The sequence below is a fragment of the Aotus nancymaae genome, unplaced genomic scaffold, assembly GCF_030222135.1.
Source record: "Aotus nancymaae isolate 86718 unplaced genomic scaffold, 86718_ANA_hifiasm-v0.15.2.pri h1tg000059l, whole genome shotgun sequence".
In the NCBI taxonomy this organism is placed as follows: Eukaryota; Metazoa; Chordata; class Mammalia; order Primates; family Aotidae; genus Aotus; species Aotus nancymaae.
Genome location: NW_026988473.1, coordinates 36,536,408 through 36,556,205, shown reverse-complemented (window position 1 = coordinate 36,556,205; position 19,798 = coordinate 36,536,408). Strand labels below are relative to the sequence as shown.

Below are 19,798 nucleotides of genomic sequence, written 5' to 3'. Positions count from 1 at the left end.
TATTCAGCATCACAAGAATCATATAACCATATGATGACATATAGCTATTTTTAGAATTCCTTTGGTCATATAAACCTGCTATTCAATTCAATAAGAAAATCAATACATTTCGTGAGTTCTAACTATGTGTCAGACATTGTAGTAGTCATTTTTACTGTATTATATTTATTATCTTAATACACTCAGAAATTCTAAAAGATACATACTATTATTATGTCATTTTGTTGATGAAGATTCTTGGATATAGATATATTAAGTTAATTATCACAAGATCACACAGTTAATAAGTGCTAGAACACTGGTCAGTGTGTCTACAAAGCCTGTATCCAGACAATCAGAATGAATCACCTGACAAAAAGCATTACATGAAAAATATCCTTCATTGTTGGTACATAAAACCATAGAATCACATACTTAAAAGTGAACTTAATGTTTACCTGATGAAATGCTACAAAATACATGCTTGAATTTTACCCCATAACATATAGCCTTAAAAGTATGGATGGTGCTCGCTTCCGCAGCACATATACTAAAATTGGAACGACACATATACTAAAATTGGCCCCTGCGCAAGGATGACACGCAAATTCGTGAAGCGTTCCATATTTTTCAACTTCCTAATTAAATCAGACTGTTTGAAAAAAAAAAAAGTATGGATGAATATTTCCAAGGACAGCTGGTTCATCTATAGCCTTTTTCACCTTTGGGCATCTTAACTCTAACTGGGAGAGACATTACTATTAGTGCCAGAGTTCCAGCCCTGAAGTTGCAACGACAAACAGAAAAGATCAGGTTGCCATTCTCATGGAACTTTCATGCTAATGAAAAACATATAACTAAACAATAAAATACTAAATGTTTGGTAATGGCTTTGAATAATTAAAAAAAATTAATGTAATAAAGACTGAGCGGGGTTCTATTTTAAATTGGTTGGTTAGAGGCCTTTCTAAGAACATTTATGTTAAATCAGTATTATATGGAAATTCTTAGTATATGAAGATAATGGGAAAAACATTCCATTCAGTGGGAAAACAGACAAAACAAAAAAAATCAACTCATGAAGATTTCCTAAAGCAGGAAATAAGCATGGTCTATTGTAGGAAAAGAAAACAGGTATGTGTTTCTGAAGAAAGGAGACTGTCAAGGAGCCACATGAGATGGGTGAGGGCTGGGCCAGAGTACAAGGACATTTTACATCTTGTTGAAGAGGTAGGGTTTCCTTCCAAGAGTAGATGGTTTTAAACAAGGAAGTAAGATTAACTGATTTTTATTTTTAAGAAACCACGCTGGATGTAGAGTGCTGAACCATTAACAAGCCAGAAGACAACAGAGAAACTGGTAGGAGGCTGTTGAAGTTAAATGGTGTTATTGGACAAAATTTTCAGCAGTGGTGATGATATGTCGATGATTCTAAAATCTGTTTTGGAACTAAACCTCACAGGGCTTGCTCTGTGCTGTTTTGCTCTTCTATTGTTAACTGTTGACAAAAAGTAGTTCATTTTATATTGTCTAAGTTGTCATTTTTTCTCCCAGTATACTTAATGCTTTCTTTGTCCTAAGAAATCTTTGCCTACCCATAGCTCCTACATATATTGTCTTGTGATATCTTCTAAAATCTTTATTGTTTAATTTTCACATTTAGATTTACAATCTAACTGGAATCAAATTTTGTGCATGGTATAAAGATAGAGATCAAGATTTGTTTATATTTTGCATATGGATTTTCCAAATGACCTAGCACCAGTTACTCAAAAGATTACCTTTTTGCCCATGTACTGCAGTGTCACCATTGTCATAAATTAAGAGCTACATATGTGTAAGCTTGAGTCTGTATTTATTATTTTTCCTTTGTCTATTCTTGTTTCAATTTCATGATGATACTTTTATTTGAAAACATTTGAGTATATATATATATCAATTATTTAGGTTACTTTTTACCTAACGATTTTATTACATGTGTATTCTTATAAGCACCAGAAATGCCTATTGTTTAAGTGTTAACAAGGCTTTTTTAGTCATGTGAGCAAAACAGATATTTTTCTTAGGTGCGGAATTGTGGACAGGAGGAGTTTCTGTGGTGTTTTCCATCATGTCACTTTAATGTGTTTATAACTTTTCTCAGAAATCACAGCCTTATGTATGCAGGGTTTGAAATATTTTTAACAGTTCTTTCATGGTTTTTCTACTGCTTACGTTATATACACAAACGGTAACTAAATAGTCCTTTCAGGAGAGCAGCATAAAGTCCAAAACATTCTCACAGAGAGATTCAATAGTGCTAATGGCCATAAACCTTTGTCAATTCCTTTGCCACTTCACTTTTTTTCAGCTCCTATACATATTTGCCCATGTTAATAACATTGACAACCATTATGCATAACCATACTATTTTTCCATATTTATTCAATTTAAATACGTCACAGTTTGAATAGGTGAAGACAGAAGAGATTATGTAAAGGACTACAGCTTTTGAGAAACAGATTATTATTTAGATAATTGATATTTCAAACACAACAGGACTTTTCTGTCAAATTCAAGCTTCCTCAGGTTATAACCATTCAGTGGCATTCACCAGAGCAGAGCCCCACTAGATTTGGGAAAACTAATCTCATATCCATCTGTTCAGAAAATGGACCCCAATAAAATTATGTTTCTAATAAAATCAGAAGGACCATTTTATTCACAACTAAATATATATCAAGTCCCTACAGACTTAATGTTATTTTTAAGGTTCAGAGTTTGGAGGTAAGTTGGATTCCAATACAACCTTATTACTTTTTGGACAACTAAATTTTCAATGGGTGGCCATCATAATAAAATTCCCTATTTGCCAAAATTACCTTCAAAATATTTCCTCAGGCTCAACAATCTACATTCTGCTACTTCATAAAACAATTCATTTTAACTTTAAAAAGTTGCTTTTTGTGCTATCACATTTGATATTGGAAGTTTTACAGAAGCTACGAATACTGCACAGTTTGATTTTTTTGTAGAATTTTTATCAAGGGAACAATGGGTGATATTCATGAGATCTCTACAGTAATATAAAAGCACACTATTGCGCGCCAAGTTGCCAAATTTCCTGCTAACAATAGTCAACTTAAGAGATTGCAACAAAGGTAAATGTGAATACAGGGCTCTTAGTTGGAGCCTTCAAACAAAAACCACAACTATTTAATAAAATATATCTCAAGACGAATCTTTTCGGCTGTCAAATTCACAAAAAGCACAATGCCTGATACTGCCTACTATTAATAAAGGACTGGAAATCATATATTATTTCAACTTTTTAGAGTACAAATGACATCTTTCAAAATTTAAAATGCACATCCACATCTACTTCTTGAAATTTATTTTATAGATAAAAATTGCCAAAGTGCATAAAATCACAGAGAAAAAGTTGTGCAGCATAATTTATAACAACAAATGGCTAGAAACAACTTGATGATTTATCAGTGGATGACCACTGAAATAAATTACATTAAATCTATACAATGGAATATTATGAAACTATTAAAAATAATGATATCAATCTCTGTCCTGGTATGAAAAGGCAATCTGACATGAGAAAGAATGATATCTATCATGTCAGGAAGCTTTTCAGCTATGCAGTAAACTAAGCTAGGAAGTTTTAAATTAACAATTTGTACTTTCCTTTCCTACAGACACTGTTATGGGCATATAGTGCTATATTTGAAAGATCATGACAGGAATTAAATAAAACATGCTATTCCTGGAAATCAAAAATTTAAATGTCACCATTAACACCTAAGCTGTCTTAGATAGCTATGCAGTTCCATTTAACTTGTTAATGTTGTATATTGTAATTAATCCAGGCAAAAATATAGAGTGACAGTTGGTGGAAAGTGTTAAATAGACAAATCCCAAGCCTACAAATTATAAAAGGACACTAAATTTTGCCTCAAGCAGTACTCTGTGGTAGAAGGTGTCCTGTTCAAAACCAAGAAATTAACAACTTGCTATTCAGTGAATTATGGATAATTCAAAAATCAAAACTTTTATTAAATTATCTTTGAAGCACCTGTGTTAAGACTAGAAGACTGAGCTATTTTTGGTTTGGGAATTGTATCTAAGATAAACTAAAAATAACAGTTTCTGCCAATGTCTACCAGCTTTACAGTGCTGTACATATGATAATTCCTTCTTAAGTTTCAGTAGACTTCAAAATATAGGTGGCAGATAAGCTTAAGTGTTTGCAAAACAATTTAGGAAATGCATTAAAGTAATAAAGTCTGTTATTTCTTAGAGTTAGGCTTGTTAAGTCAAGGAAATTGTTTTTTTCAGTATTATATATTTACCACTACGCCTAGCCCAGTGAACAGTTTTCAAAAATCATTTGCTGATTGCTCATGAGTTTCCTGCTGATCTTACCATTTAATTCTCCATTCTAAGCCTAGTACAATCTTCTATTAGACAAGCCCTGGGGAGTATAAAAACAGTATTGTATATTATGGGTACTCACATTTATAGAGTTTAATTTAAAAAGTATTTTAGGGATATCATAACAACAGTAAAAATAAAAAAATGAGAATCAGTAGATATTCCATCTCATTGCAAATCAACTTTTTGTTGCTTTTATTCCATTCCATCTTTTTATTTATGCATCTCCAATTCTGCATAGCCATAATCACAGGTTTCATACCATTTTTAATTCAATTTATGTGCATTTTAACTTGAAACATTTAAAGTCTATGTTGTGCACTAAAAACTGACCCTGAGTATTGGAAAGAGTTTAGGTCTAAAAATGTAATTAGTAGATTTAAAATTAGATTCAATTAACAGATTATATTAAAATATTAAAAAGTACTTAGTAAATAGCACTGCAGTTAACAATATAAATTTTTATAAAGATTGAATAATATGCAATAGAAAATTCTGGATTTATTTTCTACACATAGTAAGCTCCTTATAAAGGAGGTATTTAAAAAAATACATAAACATGTTTCATTTTCCTTACAGTTAAGTTATTCTGAGAAAATGTAGATCACAGATAAGGAGGGAAATAGGTTTAAAACATGGGTTAAGATGTAAGGCTAAGGTTATTAGACTAAATGAGAAATGAATAAAACAATATTTCCTTCTAACTCTGGCATTCATTAAACAAGGTGGCCTAAGCCTATAATCCCAGCACCTTGAGAGCCCAAGGCAGGCGAATAACCTGAGGTCGTGAGTTCAAGACCTGTCTGGCCAGCTGGCCAAGATGGTGAAAACCCGTCTCTACTAAAAATATAAAAAAGTAGCCAAGCATGGTGGTGGGCACATGTAATCTCAGCTACTAGGGAGGCTGAGGCAGGAGAATCTCTTGAAACCGGGAGGTGGAGGTTTCAGTGAACTGAGACTGCGCCACTGCACTCCAGCTTGGGCAACAAGAGCAAAACCCGGTCTCAAAAAAATATGTAAAAAATAAAAAATAAATGGATTGTGCCAAGTCTGAAGAAGTTCAAAATTTTGTCTAGTCCTTTGGCCATAGGTAGAAAAAAATATTTTAAAAATTGCTAAATAAAGATGCTTATTGTAATTTATTTCACAGAGTAGAATAAACGTTCATATACCAATTCTACAATGAAGTCAGTGGAGGTTGTGTGCTATTTTCTTATTTATCATCTACCTATCTATCTACCTACCTACTTACCTACCCTAACTGTCCATCTGTATCTATAAATCACCTATTTATTTTAATGCTCTTTTCTGCTTAATTACATGAATGTTTTGAGCATCAAGGAAATGTTGCTTGACTCAAATAATTTACAAATTTGAAGAATATATTTGAAGTCTTAAATAAACTGAATACATATATTTCCAATTTAAAATAGTTATCAGCCTTCAGGAAACAAAGGGCACGTTTCACATAATAAGTTCCTATAATAATTACTGCTAGGATGGGATTTGCAATATGTACATGCAAAATTCAAAATCACAACTGTACAAGTATTAAAGGTTAATATTTATTGAGCATATAATATTTAATGTTGAGCCTTCTTATAAATGAATAGAAATTTATCTGTAAGATAAAACTTATTTTGTTTCATAGATTATAGAGATTTATTGCTATAAAATAATTTAGCAAAAATATCAAGCTTATAAGTGTTAGAACTTTATTATAAATATCATTCTATTAAAATTCAAACATGCTTTTTTATATTCATTTGTATACCTAGCCTAAAACTACATTTCTTTTTCTTCTGTCAATAAAGGAGCCCATATTAAAGGGAGCAGCATATTAATCTAACTAATTAAGTAGCAGAAATTATTAAACCAGTACATACAACACTTATTAAGATTAATTTTCCTCTTTAAGTCATTAGCTTCCATAGACCAGAAGTTCAGCTTTGCCTTCAAATGTACCATTGATTTATATAGTAACTGTTCTACATGTTAAATTACTATATAGAATTTTGCAATTTATAAAGCACTTTTATGTACCTTATCAGATTTGAACCACATAACAATATTGAAATTAGACATAATGAAATAAATACTGTTCATAAATATTCATGAACAGTAATAGTAAATGAGACAGAAAATCTTAAGAATTGGAAGACAGCTTTTCTGGTTTCACACATCATGTGTTATATATAATTACATCACATTCATCTTGTATTTACTAAGAACATATCCAAGCGACTAGTTTTATGTTTTTATGTTTTACAGGGGTGTAAATTTAAAAAAAAAACAGACAAATATATGGGCTTTCTATTTTTATAAAATTTATTATTAATAAGGAGTTTTAAAAAGGATATAAACTTTTTTTTATTTATTCAAGTACATCATGTTTCATTTTCCTTGAAGTATGTCATTAAAAATCTTGTACCTCCTAAATCCACAACCCTCATTCTCTCACTTAGGGATTTTGCCTTCTGTGGGAATGCATCTCCTTAGCTCTTAGCATTGAGCATGAAGTTTGTTCTTGCATGACAAAGGTTTTGTTCCAGAAATTCTGACAGTTGCAATTTTACATTTTTTGTGTGGAATTAATTGATTAATATCAATTAATCATTTAAGTTTCAGAAGACTTAGGGCCAAATCATTGTATATTTAACATTTGTGATTAGATACCTGTCATTAAATATTTTATGAAATGTGTAATACAAGGAGTCTTTTACAATTACTTTAGAATTAAAAGGACAGTATGGGCTAGAATATTCAAAGAAAGCTTTGCTGATAAGAGATACTAAAAGTAAGCTTACAATGTAGGTAAGTACAGAAAAGACCAAATAAATTGCTTTGATTGGATTTTGCTTTACTGAAAAATGTTACAGATGGAAAACACAGCATTAAAAACAAGTTGCTTTAAAAAACTAAAAATTATCTTAAAGTATAGCAGGCTAACTGAAACAACAAGTTTTTGTGGTTTTATTAAACAGATCAGGTAGGTGAAATCTAGGCAGGATTGTGTTTCTTTCATTACAAGGTTTAATTTCCTTTAGGTATTAAGTAGAGCCAATAAATTATACACATCCCCTTTTATAACCCCAAGTTACAAAATATTTGAAAGATAAACACAGTCAAGTGTTTGGAAATTAAAATAGTATATTTTTTTCAAAACTAAGATGTCATAAATTATAAGACATACCATTATATTTTGTATTTTAAAAAGCAATGGCAATTAAATTATGATAAAATGTTTATAGCAATTAGATTTTATGGTACTTTGTTTTTCTCTTATTGAAAAACCTCTTTTAGATAACCTTTGACAAAATTGTTTAACATATATTTAATATACATTCTAGTATTAATCAGAATTCTGGAGGAACACTTATTTTACCTCAAATTATTCAAATGGAGGGATTTAGAAATAACATATGGATATAGTTGAAGGTACAAAGAAGAAATGAAGTGACATTAAAGATACGAAGAGCTAGAAACTATTTCCACCCATAGGGATGAACAGAAAGAGAAATAAATAATGTTGAAAGAGCTCAAAGAAAGCTAGCGCCCTGGAGGGAGAAGTGTCCACAATTAGATACATAGGAGTGATTTACTGATGGCATCTGAAAGCTCTGGACAAATACAATCAAAAGAGACTGATATGGTTTGGCTGTGTGCCTACCCAAATCTCATCTTGAATTGTAGTTCCAATAATTCCCACATTACATGGGAAGGACCTGGTGAGAGGTAATTTAATCATGGGGGCAGTTACTCTTATGCTGTTCTCATGATAGTGAGTGAGTTTTTACAAGATCTGCTGCTTTATAAGGGATTTTTCCCCTTTTGGTTGGCACTTCTCTTTTGCGTGCCACCACGTAAGACATGCTCCACCTTTGCCTGTGGCCTTGATTGGGTAGCCTCCACAGCCATGTGGAACTGTGAGTCCATTAAACTTTTTTTTTATAAATTACCCAGTTGCAGATGTGTCTTTATTAGCTTATGAGAACAGACTGATACAGATACCAAGCAAGAGAGTTCAGGTGATGAGATCCACAGAAATTAGCATTCCTGGGCATGAGGAAGGGTAGAAAAGAGCACATAGTAAATCCAATTTGCAAGGAAAGGGGGGACAGCAAAGGATGGCACATTTGCTCATGTGTGTATGAAACAAAATTGTTTAATATTCTGAAATTTCTTAATATTCAGAGTTCAACTTTTCTATTTTCTTTCTGACTTAGTGCTATTGATGTCCACCGTGTCACAAAATATCATCCTTTGTGTGGTCAAGAATATTGATATACACTATTTCCTGAAATAGTGTTCCACTGTCATCTCCAGGATTACTTTCCAAGCTCTGGCAAGTTTTGATGCTGCTACTTTATTTATTTTACCAGAAGATGCCAATGGAAGTTTTTCAGACCAATTTAACACATGTGTGGGCAATAACAACTATTTAACATCTGCCACCTGTGTGAGAATAACTGTAAGATTCTTGGGTGGTAAAATGCAATCTATTAAAAGTTTTTAAAATGTGAAAAAATATAGATGTATTAAGGTCAGTAAAATGTGATATCAGTTTTCTTACACATTTATTTTAGGTTGGAAGGCATGGTGTAGAGTGTGATAACAACAGACTATTACTAAATTACAAAATTAAACTCACCATTAAAGCATAAGCAAGATGGAGCCACCACTTCCTACAAGGATCTGCTCCTCATAACTTAGATCTGGAAAGATTACATAAATTGTAGGTTTCTGAACCATAATATTTCTAATTCCCCATTCAATTCTAGCTTTGCATTTCCAATTTGAAAAAATCTTAGTAAATATGCTACTTCAATATTTTGTTGAAATGTATTAAACTTAATTGGATAAATAAATGTTTAAAAAAAGACAATTCAAGGATTGAATTGAAATATTTGTTAAAAGATGAAAGTGACTCATATTTTATTTATAATATTATAATATTTAATTTACAACATTCTAATCAGACAGAGTAGCATGTAATTGTGGAAACCATTAAATAGAGGATTACTTATTGTGAGAAAGGGGAAAACTCTACATTGAATATCGACATGCCAAGAGAAATGTGTGCAACACAGAGCACAGCATCAACACAAGAAAAGAAACTATTAGAAATCTAATAAAGTTGAACGGAAACAGTAGTGGTGGAAGAGTATCTGAATAATCAAACACAAGCTAAAATGTTTGAGTGAACATTAGCTTCAAACTGTATCACTTGACAATTTAACCAGTGCTATGTCCAGTGTATTTTTTGTTGTTCTTCATTTGTCTGAGTTCAAAGTGTATATGGAGATAAATGGGAATAAGGTAGAAGTCATAGAATGACAACAATAACCATGACAGTAAGGAGATCTTACAGGACGATTTACACCTCCTCTTTAATGAAAGTATCACTGGAATAAAATTAGGCAGCACTTTTTGAATGTAATTCTGCCCTGCCTCAAAACTATCCGGTTAATTTTTGAAACGATTGCTGTGAAAAAAGACATAATTGATCTGTAGCCTGGCTGGATATTCCTATACTGTAATGAAAAGGATTAGTGCTGCTGGTTTAAACCAGTGTAACATGCTTTTAATGAAAGACAGACAGGCAAACAAGGATCACCAGAATACAGAAAAAAACATGAAACAAAGACAATTAATAAAGAGCAAACAAATCAAAATGTATATTGCTTTTCTACAAGAATTTTTATGAATGGTTCCCTCAGGTCTCTAGAATGAAACCCAGTGATTAAAACAATATCCAGTATTGATGAAAAACATGGCATTGTATCAGCAAAAGAGCATGAACTCTGAAGTTGTGTGGAAGTAGCCTCAAGCCCCTACATATTCAAATTGCTAGATTTTTCACCTCAAGTAAATATTTTTCGCTTCTTTTCTCTGTGGTAGTCACTTGAAGAACATAGAAAAAAATAGAAAAATAACACAAGGAATTTTCCAAATGGAAAGAGTATCTACTGTGGCTATTTTTTGTAATGTGCATTTTGTTCTAATGCTAGCATGATGAAAATATATCCAGCTAAAATTATAGTATTGGTTATATGGTGTTATATTCACAATAAATCTTTGCTTTAGGTAATTAATAATAGTTTCCTGCAAAATCACTCCAAGGTGAATCAGTAATATAAGTATAATTCTATTTTTGATGTCTGAGAAGTAATAGTTTTAAGACCCATTCCTCTCCTTTTCTCTCTTGGCTCACATCTGTCAGGCCAATAAAAAAGGCCAAGTGGAAGAATAATCTACAGAATTTGATAGTCCAATAGGGTGACTATAGTCAAATATAATTTAATTGTACATTTTAAAATAACTAAAAGAATATAATTAGATGGTTTATAACACAAAGGACAAATCCTTGAGCAGACTTATACCCCATTATCCATGATGTGATTATGCAATGCATGCCTGTATAAAAATATTGCATGTACCTCAAAAATCTATACACCTACTATGTACCCACAAAAATTAAAAATAAAAGAATTTTATTTTTTAGAAAAAAAGTTTTAAAAGCCAGGTACTTCCTTTCTTGACACAGGTGGAGAAGTTCAAACCACATAGACCCTGGTACTTCACCTGGAAACTCACTTTATTTCTACAAATAATCACTTGGTTGGCTGCCTATCTGCTCTCCCCAGAAAATCTTATAATGTGAGTAATAAAACTCTTTAGAGGGCACTCTGGGTACATATGTGGCAGCATGAGTCTTCCTGCCTGTATCAGTTCTAAGTGTTGGGTGCTAATCATGCCCTTCAAGGATCATTTTGTAAGACAAGTTATCCATATTAAAATTTGTACAAAAGTAATTGGGAACATAAAAACACACACTTGGTTCAGAAGTAAAGAATGCAACATGTCTTGGAATTTTTTGAAAGTAAAATGGCTGACAGCACACTATATGGGGGGAAATAGGGGAGGGACAGCAGGGGGTGGGGAGTTGGGGAGAGATAGCATGGGGAGAAATGCCACATATAGGTGAAGGGGAGGAAGGCAGCAAATCACACTGCCACATATGCACCTATGCGACAATCTTGCATGTTATTCACATGTACCCCAAAACCTAAAATGCAATTAGAAAAAAAAAAAAGAGAGAACAGGCCATATATAGCCAGGAAAAAAAAAGTAGTCATGGATTTCTCAGTAGTAACACTGGATTTTGTGAAACGAAGCCTTTAATATCTAAAATAAAATTATCTACAATCAAAAAATAATGAGAAAGATTCTGTTATTCTTGACAGATTAAGGTCACTAATCCTTAGTAGGGCTATCTTTGGAGTATGAACTCTTGAAATCTAGGCAGAAGGGGAAGAACTTGCAAATAAAGAATAAACTGGTTGGAGATTCAAGATTATTTGCTTTAGGTCAGGACATACTTCCTTTGACAAGCTGTTATGCAATCCATATCTATTTAGTAAACTACACTGGAAATTACAGTGTAGCACCATCACCTCTTTAATCTTTAGTGTTGTTAGCATAAAATATAAAGCCTTTGACCATGCTATCCCAACCAATGATGAGCTGAAGGATTTTGAGTTGAAAAGTTAAGTTTATAAAGCACCTGTCCGCAGATTAGAAAACCTAATTTTAGTGTGATTTTAAGTTATGTTTAGATCAAATATCTAGTAAAATGTGGCCAATTCATTAGTAATGAATAACTGGCCCCATGAAACTAGAGCATACTAACTTATCCATAAATTTTTTAAAAATTTGCACATGATCAAGTTGGCATATAAATAAGCAGGAAATGATCATCTATTTTATGTATCTTGCTGGGAAAGCTAACATAAGAAGGAAAAAATTATGAATACTACTTTATACCATTCACAAATGCTAAATCCATGAGGATTAAATACCTAAAACTTCATTTTAAAAAGATCTCTAAAACTCCATTTAGAAGCAAATATAAGAGACTTACAAAAGATATGGAATGAGTGAAAATTTTCCAAAAAAAAAGACCAAAGTATTTCACAACTTTATATTTATCACTCTATTGTTAGAATGCAAAAAGTTACAGTTTCACAAGCAATGCAGACATATATGTAAAAATTTTAATATACAGAAATTTTGACAAGCAGTTTTACTTCTAGGAATTAGTGACCCTATGTGTTAATAGAAGTAGGGCTGACATTAGTTTGTTATGCATAAGCAGGCTTACATTGGTTGTTTATATGTGGCATCATTTATAATTGGTTTGGCATCTTTTCTAATAGTAAAATGTATATTCTGATTGATCACTGTCCTTGTCTTACTATTGATATTATTTTTAATACATATATATTCAATCTATATATGCAGAAATTGATGAAACTTGATGCAAAAATTCTCAATAAAATACTGGCCAATCAAATATAGCAGCACATCAAAAACCTTATCCACCACGATCAAGTTGGCTTAATAGACAGGATGCAAGACAGGTTCAACATAAGCAAATCAAAAAATGAAATTTATCATGTAAACAAATCTAAAGACAAAAACCACATGATTATCTTGATAGACACTGAAAAGACCTTTGATAAAAGTTAACATCCCTTCATGTTGAAAACTATCAATTAAGTATTAAAAGAACAGAAATCAATAAAATAGGAGCCCTTTATCACCAACTCACAGAAAGTATACTGAATGGGCAAAAGCTGGTAGCATTCCCCTTGAAAACAAGCACAAGATAAAGATGCCCTCTCTCAGCACTCCTATTTAACACAGTAGTGGAAGTTTTGGCCAGGGCAATCAGGCAAGAGAAAGAAATAAAAGGTATTCATATAGAAAGAGAGGAAGCCAAATTGTCTTCATGATCTTATATCTAGAAATTTCCATTGCCTCATCCAGAAGCTTCTTAAGCTGATAAGCAACTTCAGCAAAGTCTGAGGACACAAAATCAATGTGCAAAAGTCAAAAGCATTCCTATACACCAACAACAGACAAGCAGAGAGCCAAATCATGAATAAAGTCCCATTTACAATTGCTACAAAGAGAATAAAATACCTAGGACTTCAGCTAACAAGAGAGCTGAAGGACCTTTTCAAGGAGAATTTCAAACTACTGCTGAAGGAAATCAGAGATTACACAAACAAATGGAAAAACATTCCATGCTCATGGATAGGAAGAATCAATATTGTGAAAATGACCATACTACCCAAAGTAATATACAGATTCAGCAATATTCCCATTAAACTACCATTGACATTTTTCACAGAATTAAACTACTTTAAAATTTAAAATTCATATGGAAAAAGAGCTCATATAGCCAAGACAACTTTAAGCAAAAGAACAAAGACAAAAGCTGTAGGTATCACACTATCAAACTTTAAACTATACTACATGGCTACAATAATCAAAACCACATGGTACTGATACAAAAACAGAGATATAGACAAATAGAACAGAATACAGAATTCAGAAATAAGACGGCACAGCTACAACCATCTGAGCTTAGACAAACCTGACAAAAACAAGCAACGGGGAAAGGTTTCTCTATTTAATATATGATGCTTGGAGAACTGGCTAGTCATATGCAGAAAATTGAAATTTCTTCCTTACATCTTATATAAAAATTAACTCAAGGTGGATTAAAGAGTTAAATATAAAATTCAAAACTATTAAAACCCTAGAAGAAAACCTAGGTAATACCATTCAAGAAATAGGCACAGGCAAATATTTCATGACAAAATACTATGCATATGTAAAAAGCAACTATATCAAAAGAAATTTCAACAAAAGCAAAAATTGATAAATGGGATCTAATTAAACTAAAGAGCTTCTGCACAACAATAGAAACTATCATCAGAACAAAGCAACCTACAGATTTGGAGAAAATTTTTGCCATGTAGTTATCTGACAAAGGCCTCATATCCAGAATCCACAAGGAACTTAAACAAATTTACAGTTAAAAAAACAAACAACTCTGTTAAAAAATGGGCAAAGAAAGTGAAAAGAAGACATTCATGCAGCCGACAAACATATGAAAAAAGTTCAACATCACTGATCATTAGAGAAATGCAAATCAAAATCACAATGGGATACCATCTCATGCTAGTCTAATGGCAATTACTAAAAAGTCAAGAAAAAACAGATGCTGGAGAGGTTGCAGAGAAATAGGAACACTTTTGCACTGTTGGTGTGAATGTAAGCTAGTTCAACTATTGTGGAAAATGGTGTGGAGATTCCTCAAAGATCTAGAACCAGAAATATCCATTTGACCCAGAAATCTTATTACTGGGTATATACCCAAAGGAATATAAATCATTCTATTACAAAGATACATGCATGTGTATGCTCACTACAGTGCTATTTACAATAGCAAAGACATGGAATCAACCCAAATGCCCATCAATGATAGACTGGATAAAGAAAATGTGGTACACCATAGAATGCTATGCATATGTAAAAAGGAAATAGATGTCTTTTATAGGGATATGGATGGAGCTTAAAGCCATTATCTTCAGCAAACTAACACAGGAATAGATAAAAACACATGGATATTGGGAGAGGAACACCACACACTGGGGCCTGTTGGGTGGTGGGGTTGCAGGAGGGAGGGCACTAGGAAAAATAGCTAATGCATGCTGGGCTTAATCCCTAGGTGATGGGTTGATAGGCACAACAAGCTACCATGACACACATTTACCTGTGTAGCAAACCTGCATTTCCTGCTATTGTACTCTAGAACTTAAAATAAAAATTACAATAAAATATAAAGAATAGACTGGAAAAAACAAACAAACAAACAAACAGACAATGAAAACAGACCCTCACCAACACTGAGTTTGTTGGCCTCTTGATCTTACACTTCTTGTCCTCCAAAACTATGAGAAATAAATGTCTTTTGTTTATAAGGCATCCAGTCTACAGTATTTTTTTAACAGCCTGGATGGATTCAGGCAGTGAGTAAAATAAAAAGATGATAGGCAGTTGTTGAAAAACAAGATAATTTAATATTTTGAAAGTTACAAAATTACTGGAAATAAAAAATAAAGACACATTAGTTTGAGGATAGGTGAGTAAAGAACACAGGAAGTGGAAAGCCTAAAGACCTAAAAGACCATATAACTGGAAAGAGAGGGAGAGAAATATTCGAGAATTAGAGAGAATCCAAAGTGGTATCTATCAAGGTGGGATAGCAGGCGATATTGCCTGACAGACTTAGCTTGAAAGGGAGACGTTAGGAAGGAGAGAATAACAGTACTATGCACATGTAAATAAGGAGGCATATGACACTTTCCTTACAGTGAAAGATTATCAAGTTGTACTATTGTTCAATGCAATACTGTCACAGGACAGCTAGATCCCTGTTAGAGTGAGAAAGTTAAGGAAAGATTCAGAAAAGACATTAGGATACAGATAACGCTGGTGAAGCCATATTATGAGGTCCAGAGGTCACATAGGAAAGTTTGGGTCATAGGGAAATGGGATATGGAAACAAAAAGTTTTTAGAGATGAATGAAGCATAAACTATAAACAATGAATTTTCTGTGGCTACTATGATTAGCATGGATATAAGGCAGAATAAATTCATCCTTAAAGTCTCTTAGAGAGGGGCAATGATCCGTTATAATTATAACCTCCTTCCAGGAACTGGTTCCTACAGATTTCAATGGTTATGTGTATAGTATTGGGAGGGAAAAAGGGATGTCTGCCAAAATTTGCAGAGCTTTATGGGTTCTTTTTTTATACTTGCCAATAATATTGTCAATGCCAAGCAATTAAAATATTTCTCAAATGCAGAAAGTTATAATGCATTTGCTATATTTATGTTTTTGTGCATATTTTGAAATATCTAGCTAAAGAGTTTCAAATATTCTTCTGTTAAGTATTTTAAAATCACATTGTAAAGCACTTAAAAATGATAACTCTTCATTTGTTTGCCTGTCCATTGAGATAATTCATATCAGTGTTTTCTAGCAAGAAAAATAGAAAAGTTTCCTTCCTATTTTCACTTCTTCTACCTTCTTATCATTTGAATTAGGTTGAAATAAAAAAAAGATATCTCATCCAAGACCAGAAACTTCAAACACTTACTACATTATATATCATAAAAATTAAAAGGTCTAAGAGAAAATAAGATGTGTATACTAGATCAGATACTCTGAAAATGTAGCACCTGAACCATCTTCATCAGAACCATCTAGTTTGTTTATTTAACATTCAGATGTCTCTATACCTCAAAGCACTTCCTGAAGCATATTCTCAATGCATTAAAAATCTAAATATGTATGTATGTATATACATTATGTATTATAGATACATATATGTAATACATTTATTAAAGTTTTGTATGTGTCCTAAACTACATCTATTGCAGTTTCAGAAAGTCTAGAGTTTGGAAGATAAAGGGCCACATATTTATTTTAACAATCATCAAGAAAGATTGCTCTGACTAGAAGTATTAATATTTTTTCATTTTTACTACATACTAGGTACTGTTATTTAAAAAGTAGGTCCTACACTCAGAAAAAAAAATTCAAGCACAAATAACTTATTTTGACAGTGAAAGAAATACTAGCCAGGATAAACAAAGTGTGGTGATTTTGTATCATGTCAATGACACTTCCCATAATCATCTTCTCTGTGTGTTTTTAGGTTAAATTTGTCCACAAGGTAAATATTTGCAAGACTGTGAAGGCAGAAGTGAAATATCAGCTTTAATGCTTAGGGGTCAGGTTAGAATGCCAGAGATTTATGTTGCTTAAGCACATTTCATTGATCTTTTGACTCACTTTGCTAGTGTGTGAAAGCAGCCAGGTCTTTCCTGGATGAGCACATGTACACTTCTGTGGCAAATAGCTCTAAACCTTTTCTAAAGATAATCTGTGGCATTGGGGATAGAGACAATGAGAGACAAATGTGAGTTTCTGTCTATATTCATGGGTTCCAATCAGCCTCTTTTCTCTCATTTCCTATCAGGCTTCTTTTCCTGACCCCCAGACTTGCTGAACTAGGACAAATCAGGCCCATCACATAATGCAAAAACAATAGTATTCCATAGACTTTTTGGCCAGTTCTCACAAGGTTATACATTCTAAAATAATAAATCCCTTATTTCGTGTGAGAAGATAAGGCTCATAGTGGTCTTATCTTCTTAATCACACCCTAACTCATGATACAGAAGGGAAGAAAGGCAGTGTATTAGTTTCTTCTCACACTGCTATGAAGAAATGCCTGAGACTGGGTAATTTATAAAGAAAAAAGGTTTAATTGACGCACAGTTCTGCATAGGTGAGGAGGCCTCAGGAAGCTTACAATCACAGTAGAAGGCACCTCTTCACAAGGTGGCAGGAAAGAGAATTAGTGCCTAGTGAAGGCAGAAGCCCCTTATAAAACCACCAGATCTTGTAAGAACTCACTCACTTCATAAGAACAACATGGGGAAAAACCACACGTATGATTCAGTTACCTCCATCTGGTCCCACCTTTGACATGTGGGGATTATTACGATTCAAGGTGAGATTTGAGGGAGGACACAGAACCAAACAATATCATTCCACTCCTGGCCCCTCCCAAGTTTCATATCCTCACATTTCAAATGACAATCATGCCCTTCCAACAGTCCCCCAAAATCTTAACTCATTCAAGCATTAACCCAAAATTCAAAGTCCAAAGTCTCATATGAGACAAGGCAAGTCCCTTCTGCCTTTAAGCCTGTAAAATCAAAAGCAAGTTAGTTACTTCTTAGATACAATGGGGGTACCGCCATTGGGTACATACACTGTTCCAAATGGGAGAAATTGGCCAAAACAAAAGGGCTACAGGCCTCATGCAAGTCTGAAATTTAATAGGGCAGTCATTAAACCTTAAAGTTTCAAAACAATCTCCTTTGACACCATGTTTCACATCCGGCTCACACTGTTGCAAGAGGTGGCCTCCCATAGCCCTGGGAAGCTTTACCCCTGTGGCTTTGCAGGGTACAGCTCCCCTCCCAACTGCTTTCATGGGCTAGCGTTGAGTGTCTGCAGCTTTTTCAGGTGCACCATGCAAGCTTTCAATGGATCTACCATTCTGGGGTCTGGAGGATGGTGACCCTCTTCTCATAGCTCCATAGAGAGTATGTGTGGAGACTCCTACCCCACATTTCCCTTCTGCACTGCCCTAGCAGAGGTTCACCATGAGAGCTCCACCCCTGCAGCAAACTTCTGCTTGGACATCCATGCTTTTCCATACATCATCTGAAATCTAGGCAGAGGTTTCCAAATATCAATTCTTGACTTCTGCACACCTGCAGGTCCCACACCATGTGAAAGCCTCCAAGGCTTGAGGCTTGCACACACTGAAGAAATGCCTGAGTTGTATGTTGTCCCATTTAGCCACAGCTGGAGCTGAAGCAGCTGGGATGAAGATACCATGTCCTGAGGCATCAGCGAGCAGGGGCCCCTTACCTACAACAGCATTTTTCCCTTCTAGGCCTCCAGGCCTGTGATAGGAGGGGCTGCCATAAAGGTCTCTGACATGCCCTGGAGACATTTTCCCCATTGTCTTGGAGATTAACATTTGGCTCCTTGTTACTTAATGCAAATTTCTGCAGCCAACTTGAGTTTCTCCCCAGAAAATGAGTTTTTCTTTTCTATCACATTATCAGACTGCATATTTTCCAAACTTGTGTGCTCTGCTTCCTCTTGAATGCTTTGTCACTTAGGAATTTCTTCCACCAGATATCCTGAATCATCTCTTTCAAGTTCAAAGTTCCACACACCACTAGGGCAGGGGAAAAATGCTGCCAGTCTCTTTGCTAAAGCATAGTAGGAATCAACTTTATTCCAGTTTCCAACAAGTTCCTTATTCCTATCTGAGCCTATCTCGACCTGGACTTCATTGTCTGTGTCACTATCAGCATTTTGGTCAAAGCCATTGAACAAGTCTTTAGGAAGTTCCAAACTTTCCCACATTTTTGTTTATTTTTATAGCAATACCCCACCCTCTGTGGTACCAATTTAGGTATTAACACTGAAATTATCAAATTATTGTTATGGGTGACAGGAGCTGAATTCTCTGGAGACTTTGGGAGCCAGTATCTAACACATGTCTTTGAATCATCATACCCTAGCAGAGAGAGCACTGAATTGTTTGTTTATCAACTTCTGTCAATCATTAGTTAAGAGTTGCTTCCAAGAATGATTCACCAGGTCTTTTAACCTCCCACCTCTGTAGGTTAAGCAGGCTCTAGTGGCAAGATAAAAGCCTCCAGCAAAGAGACAAAACTGCTTGCAGACAGAAGTTGAGTGACCTGAACAGAAAGGCTGGGGTCACAAAGATATATGGGTCACTGATAGAATCATTTATGATAATGTAATAAGCACTATCTCATTTGTCCTCACAGCAGCTCTACAGGTATTTTATATTATTTATACTTACCTTATAAGGATAAAGAAAAAAGAGATTTAGAAATTCTAGGCAAATTTTC

At 33.8% G+C, this 19,798-nt stretch overlaps 1 non-coding gene across 1 annotated transcript; it reads left to right on the top strand.

Annotated features, from left to right (window-relative positions):
* The first annotated feature begins 505 nt into the window (after nt 1–505).
* On the top strand, nt 506–610 carry LOC135270276 (U6 spliceosomal RNA). Its single transcript, XR_010338441.1, has one exon. It is a non-coding gene; the product is annotated as a U6 spliceosomal RNA (small nuclear RNA).
* The last annotated feature ends 19,188 nt before the right edge of the window (nt 611–19,798 follow it).